Here is a 7,841-nt window from a genome sequence, read left to right as displayed (position 1 = left end):
CAATATATAATATACTGGGTGCTTTAAGTTAACTCTTAGCTCGTCTTTATCCTTAAGTTTAAACCTCTCTCGCGTTAATCTAAACGTCGCGACTTTATTTATAGGTACTAAGATACGTCTCTCGCTTCTCTAGTCCTCTAAATACTCCTTTAGATCTTTTAATATTATAATTAAGGCTTCCTTAATGTGACTTATTACCTTTTCCGTAATTAGGTAGTCCTAAATAACTTTCTTATCTAACCATATATAGAAATCTTCCCACTTATTATTATGCCTTTGCCTATACTACTTTTAGTATAGCTGCTAGAGTATATACGGCTCATCCGTAAAGAAGTATCTTCTTATTACTATATTGTAACAGCCTTTTATATATTGTTCCTTAAACCTAGTTAAAATCCCTAAATCCTCTTCTTGTTCTAGTTTAGTAAGCCACTTAGCTTTTAGTGTGCCTGCTCTAGGCCTATTAGTAATTCTTTATACTAGTGCTCTATCCCTTATACGTCTTAATGTACTAAATCTCTTATTTAGTTTCTGCTCTTACTATAAGGTAATTCTCGCCCTAAATTCCTCTATAGTTTCTTTCTTTTCGCGTCTTATAAGTAGATCCTTAAAGTCTTCTTACTTCTTAATCTTAGTATTAACTTTTTAATTTTTAGGCCAAATACTATATTCCCCTAGTAAGTCTTTTAGGTCTATATATCTGTCTCCTAGTCTAACTGCTATTTATATTATAGATTCTCTAATCTATAAAGAAGCCTCTTGCCTCTTATTTATAGGTGTCCTTATTTATACTCTAAATTCTTAACCCCTTTAGATTTGTAATCCCGAGCTTACTTCTATCTTAAGCTTCGCTCTAGCCTTAGTCTAATTAGGCTTACTTAGTGTTCTTATTTTATCTTAAGAGTCTTAAATCTCACTTATCTCGTCTTAAGAATCTTATATTTATAGGAAACTCTATCCTAAGCTTATTTGTATATTTTTAAACTAAGCTACTACCCTACTCTATTAATTACTGTTTATCGTGGGTCCTTAGGTTTACCTTATCTTATCTTAATAGTCTTAGTTATCTCTTATCTTATCTTAAGAATCTTAAGCCTTTAGCTTCTTGCCTTTATTAAGTGCTAAAGTAGCTTACTATCCTACTTCTCTTATATCTTATAAAGCGATAAACATCATATCTAGTAGGGTTTTAATCCCTACTAATGTTCCCTATTCTATAGTGGAATTATCCTTTACCTCTATTATAATATCTTTAAGGTCTACGTGCTCCTAATAAGCCGCTTTTATTACCTTATTATTATAAAATGTTTTGCCTATATTAAAGTTATTATCCTTAATATCCAATCTGCGAACTAGTTTATTAGTTCCTCTATACTTTATAGATTTTAGCTCCTATAGCTAATAGCTTACGCTATACTTAGCGTCTTTATAAATTTAGTATACGTTATTATAATAAAACGCAAAACTTCTAATTAAACACTCTTTTGTTCCTCGTAGTATACTATTATCCCTCTATATATATATATCTTCTACTAGTAGTTAGGTTCCCTTTATTATATAGTAACTTTAACTATCTTTATAATCCCTTATAAAATAATCCTATTTCCCGCAATTTATATAAGCTCTATCTTTAAACTATTAACTTTACTATAGAGTCCGCCTAAACGTCTTCTACTACTAAGATCCTTAGTTTAGCCTTTACTCCTTAGTCCTATAATTACTAGATCCTTAACCTCTAAGTTTTTATAGTTTCTTACTCTATCTCTTATAGGCTTCTTTAGTACTACTTAGGTCCATTAGCTCTACGCTATACTATAGTTTTTAACTTAGCTTTAGTTAATGCGTACTCTACGCCTTATATAACTATAGAACTTTATCTTAGCCTCTCTTAGCCTATTCCCTTTAGTAGATCTAATTATTAATCTTAATTACTTAATCTATTAATTCCCTTAGGGTGTCTATATCTTCTATTAGGATAATTATATCTTAAATTTTAGCCTTAAGTCCTTACTTATACTGTGCTATAAGCGCCTTATTATTCTACTTTACTTATATTACTAGCGTCTAGAACTACGTTATATACTTAATTACTAAAGTTTATTATATAATATTTTAGAGTTTTCTTTCCGTTATAGTTACTACCTCTAGGTCTCTAAATATTTATATAAGTCCCTCTATAAACCCTTCTGTATAATTACAGCACCTGTTATACCAAACGCGTGCTTACGCGTTCGGTACACCAGGTACGCGTTTACGCGTTCAGTGCACCAACCACTCGCTTACGCGTTTGGTGCACTTATAAAGCACTAACTAATTAGGGGGGAGGTATATCAGTATATAGACCACGTAGTCTGCTTTATATAATCAACAGTTACCATCCAAACAAGTATATAATACTACATGTATTTCGTACCCGTGGATATAACTCACTCGTGCTATTAAGTTAGTATAAACACTAATTAGTAAGCGCACACAGATCAGCAATCACTTAACACCTCCCCCCGAGCGATACACACGACAGCAACCACCCGTTTAGACTCCTAGTACGACCTACTAGAAGGTCAGAAGTTGAAGATTACAGACTTATCTCTAACTCTGTATACTTATTTAAGTCTTAGTACGGTTTACCGGAAGTTATAGACGCGAATACAGACCTATACGGAACCCCTATCCTTAACCCCCTCGAACCTTAAACCTCTTCGGACCTTTTACAGAAACCCCCTACCCTCCTATAAACCATTACGGACCCATTAATCGATTTTACGGACCGTTATAAGACCTCCCCCACCCGTTATAAGCTGCTACCACCCACTACGTACCATACTATACTATAGTATGGCAGATATTAATAAGCAAGTCAGCAAAGGTCAAAAGAAGTAGAGACAAGGCGTCGACGTTACGTCTATAAACAACATTAACGACTATATTAGCTTTAAAATCCTTAAATACAAACACTTTAAGCTTATAAATAACGACCTGTGGGAGTAATACAAAGAAGACTTTACGGACTTTACAGAAGCTATTTTTAAGGCTTACAACCCTACTACCATCTATAACCTACGAACCCTTTTACGTTACCAAGGCGTATAGATTAAAAGGGACAAATAAGTTACTGTTACACGGTCTCTATATAATACACTACGTAAGGAGGACTAAACGGAATAGACTAAAGAGTAGATCTTAGATTATATTAAAACCAGCAACCTCTTTACCTCCTTTAAACTTAACAGAATCTCTAGCCTTATAGCTAACCTATTTAACCAAATTCGTTCTATAAACCTAAGTGGCATTAGAATTAATCTTACTGGCTAAAGTATACCTAATACTTAAGTTACGGACCACAATACCCCCGTAACCTAAATTACGAACTATAATACCCCTATAAACCAAAATACGGACTAAATTACCCCCGTTATTTAAGTCACAGATCTATAAGCCATATATCCGCAAGCCACAGATCCGTAAGTTATAGATCCGTAACCCACCTAAGTAAAGACCTACGGTAAGGAGCTAGCTAACCTAGCCAAGCTCTATACCAACGAATCTAAGTATAGCGGTAAAAACGATAACTTTAACTTTAAACTCACTATCTTTACGGACCTCTATTGGAAGGCTGATATTCCTAAATAGGAATTCAGCCAAGCCTACTCCACTATACTACGCGGCCTAGCACTTAACTACTACTACACTAACCTTAAGAGCAACCCCCTTAGTATTCCCTTTAATAAGCTATATAAAGCTACGTATAACTACTTTAAAGGACCGGAATATAAGCGTAATATTCTTATCTAATAGAATACGACTAAGCTACAGACCGTAATCAACAAGAACACTAAAAAATCGACTATAGAGTGCCTACAAATTCTCATTAAAGACCTTTAGCACCTATAGCACGGCCTTAACACTAAGCTTTAAATAGACAACTTCCTACACAATAAACTTATTACAGCCTGCCAGGAAGTAGAGCCCTATAAGTACGCCTACTACAAGCCTACAGATACCTTAGCTGGCCTTATTAATGACCTACACTCCTCTATTATAACGTATAAAGTCTTAAACCCACCAGGCAGCACTTAAGCCTTTATTGCGGATATTCAATATCCGTAAACAGACTTAGACGTCTACTTTACGGACCGCCGCTACCGCCAGCAGCACCCGTACCGACTAAGTCCCACCCGTAACCCCCGTAGCAACCCCTGTATAAAAATATACCCCCGCAAACAAACCAGCCAGAAGTGCTTCGTGTGCGGTAAGGAAGGATATTAGTCTATAAGGCATACCCAAAAAGAACGTAACAAGTCTAAAAAGAGACTTAATAGCCGTATTAACTAGTTTATTTTAGAATATAAAGGAAAGGAAGTAAAAGAGCCCCCTAATAAGTCAATAGAAGCCCTTATAATTAACTTTAACTTAGACGCTTAGGAATAAGAGACCTTAGAGACATTCCTAACCACTTTTGGACCTTTTATAGACAGCTAAGCCTTTAATATTACGACCGTATTAGCCAACCGTTCCTTTATACACTTAGTTACGCCCAAAAACCATTCCGTAAGTACCCCCGTTACGGATGTTATAGATTATAAGTAGGACCCATTTACATATATCACCACAGAACGCTATACCCCTAAGGAATTCTACGGTATTATAATCAACATAGGTACCTCTAAGAAGTCTACCGTAGGCTACGGACAATACCTCGCATATAGAACCACTATAAATAACAATACGGATATTAATATTACGCAAACTGGGGCCGTAAACGTCTAATTCGGCATCGGCTTAACCGCATTAATTAGATTAGTTAAAGTTAAGACTCTAATTAGCCTAGTTAACTTCCACGTAGTAAAAGCGGACACCCCCTTCCTACTCTATCTTGCAGACATAGACAGGTTATAGGTATACTATAATAATGTTACGGACACCCTAATTGGCCCTATAACTGCCCTAGGAAGCAAGCATATTACCCTACCAATTATACAATAATTTGGACACCCGTTCCTTATATAGGGAGAGACTTTACAGACCTACATTCAGGAATCTTTTAACTATAACCCGTGCTACCTTACTAGTACGGAGATCCACCACCTACACCGCCGTTTCGGCCACCTATTAGCCGAAAAGCTATATAGAGTCCTTAAACGCTCTAGATATAACAATATTAATAGGAAGGCAATTAACCACCTAACTAAATACTGCTCCTTCTGCCAGAAATACGGACGTTCCCTAGGCCGATTTAAGTTCACCCTTTATAAGGACCTTAACTTTAACTACTTAGTATACGTGGACATTATATATATTAACGGCAGTCTAGTATTATATATAATCGATAAGGCAACCTACTATTAAGCCGCCTGTTGGTTACAAAATATATCCGCAAAATACACTTAGGATATTTTACGGACCTACTAAATCAACACATACGTTGGACCTCCGCAGTATATCACCCACGACGCCGGTAGGAACTTTATCAGCAAGAAATTCCAGCAGTATGCTACAGCTATAGCTATATCAATAAAAGCTGTTCCAGTTAAGGCGCACTAGTCCGTTAGGCTTATTAAGTAAGCTTACTTAGCCTTACGGAGAGCTTACTAGATTATTATGGACGAGTATAAGGATATCTAAAAGGAACTGGCTTTATAGATGGCCGTAAAAGCTATTAATAACACCACTGGCCCCGACGGACTAGTACCTACCCTCTTAGTTTATGGAGCCTACCTAAGGATAAGCAACCTAGGCCCTTCTGCCCCGTCTATTACGGAACGAGCAGCTATAATATAAAAGGCAATAACTAAAATAGTTAAGCTACGGGCCAAGTAAGCTATTAATAACGCCCTATACTACCGCAACGGACCTAACATAACCCTAGTATACGACCTCCTGCTTAACTCTAAAGTCCTTATATAGCGTAAAAGCGGCAGTTAGAATGGACCTTATTATCTACTAGCCGTAGAAAATAAGACGTGCTGCGTATAGCTTCCTAGTAGGCCAACCAGCTTCAGAAGCACGTCCGTAAAACCCTACTTTCGGCCTAAAAATACCCATGACGTCAAACCAGACAAACTGGAAGCACCCGTTAAACTAGACGAACCGGAAGCACCCGCCGAATTAAACGAACTAGAAGCACCCTTATCTACCCTAGAAGTCCTCCAGAAACCCACTGAACCTACTAAACCTACCATAAAGCGTGGTCGAGGACGCCCCCGAAAGCACCCCGTAACCAAGAACACCATAACAGAAAATCACCTAACCTCCGCAGGAATATCCGCAAGGCAATCTCCGCCTGCGGATATATCAGTTCTAGTACAGGAAACCCCGTTTACGGAGTACCAGAAGCTGGGAACCACTGGTTCAAGACATACCACCAGCATTACGTTAGTAAGCTTAAAATGGAACAGTCGACCTACAACCCCTGCCTCCTATACAGCCCATCGAACGGCCTTAGTATTATTGGACTTCAAACAGACGATACCCTATTCCTAGCAGACCAGACCTTTATAGACGCTAAAGAAACTAAACTACAAAAGGCTAAGTTCTTAGCAAAGCTATAAGAGTAGTTAACTAAGCAGAATCCGATTAAGTTTAATAGAGGCCTAATTATATAAAAGGGCAACCTAATTAAGCTAACTTAGGAACGCCAAGCTTAAAACCTAAAGCTTATTATAGCAAAGCCTACGGACCTCACTAGTTCCCGCGGAGAGACCTATAAGACCGTAAATATAAAGGACTAATACGCTGCACAGCGTGTAAGAGGCGCCTATATTGCCACAGTCTGCCAACCCAAATCTGCCTACGACTTGTCCTTTGCGGCCCAGGCAATAGATCCATAAGAAGAAAATATTAAGCAGCTTAATAAGCGCATTTAGTGGCAAATTAACAATGCAGTAAGGGGACTTACTTTTATACCACTAGACCTAAATTCCCTTAGCCTACTAGCATTTACGGACGCCTCCTTTGCCAATAATAAAGACCTATTATTATAAATTGGCTTTATAATTGTACTTACGGACCGCAATTAGGACGTAAATATACTGTACTAGTCTTTAATTAAGTGCAAACGAGTAACCCGTAGTATACTAGCTTCTAAACTATATACACTAGCTCATAGATTTAATATAGCAGCTGCAATTAAATTAACGGTTTAGAAGATTCTATAACTGGAGCAGTTACCCCTAGTTTTATACACCGATTTAAAGTCCCTTTACAACTGCCTAGTTAAACTAGGTACAATACAAGAGAAGAGGCTCATAGTTAACCTAATGTGCTTACGTTAGGCTTATAAACAACGTAAGATTACGGAGGTTAAATGGATCAGCAGTGGAGATAACCTAGTAAACGCCATAACTAAGGCAAAGCTGTATTAAGCCCTTAAAACCCTAATTAATATAAATAAGCTTAACCTAAAAGTCATAGAATGGGTAGAACGGGATTAACGGAGCACCTACGGTATGTCTACAGCCCGTTGGAAGGCCATATAGCTCGTTATACGGTACAGGTAAAAAATAGTGGAAAGCTACGGTGGAACTTAGTGGACTCACATGACCTGCCGAATTTTATAGGGTAATTAAATTAACCAATCACGATTTTCCATCCCCAGGATGGAAAATCGCCATTAGTTCGCTTAGCACTAGCGCCTTAACAGCCCTTAAAATCTGACTTACGGCTCGTTTACTGCCCGTTAAAAGGCCGTACGGTTCATTTTACGGACCGTAAGCAGAACTTACGGCCAGCTTGGGGCACCATTTGGAAGGCAGCCTAGACGGCACCTTAGGGAGATTTCCTATATATTTTCCTTTGTGTTCTATAGTTTTATTAAAGCAATTACGGAGGCTGTACACAGGTGG

This window comes from Cenococcum geophilum, assembly GCF_001692895.1.
Source record: "Cenococcum geophilum 1.58 unplaced genomic scaffold K441scaffold_15, whole genome shotgun sequence".
In the NCBI taxonomy this organism is placed as follows: Eukaryota; Fungi; Ascomycota; class Dothideomycetes; order Gloniales; family Gloniaceae; genus Cenococcum; species Cenococcum geophilum.
The sequence above is the reverse complement of the archived record's forward strand: the minus strand, read 5'-3'. Positions refer to the sequence as shown.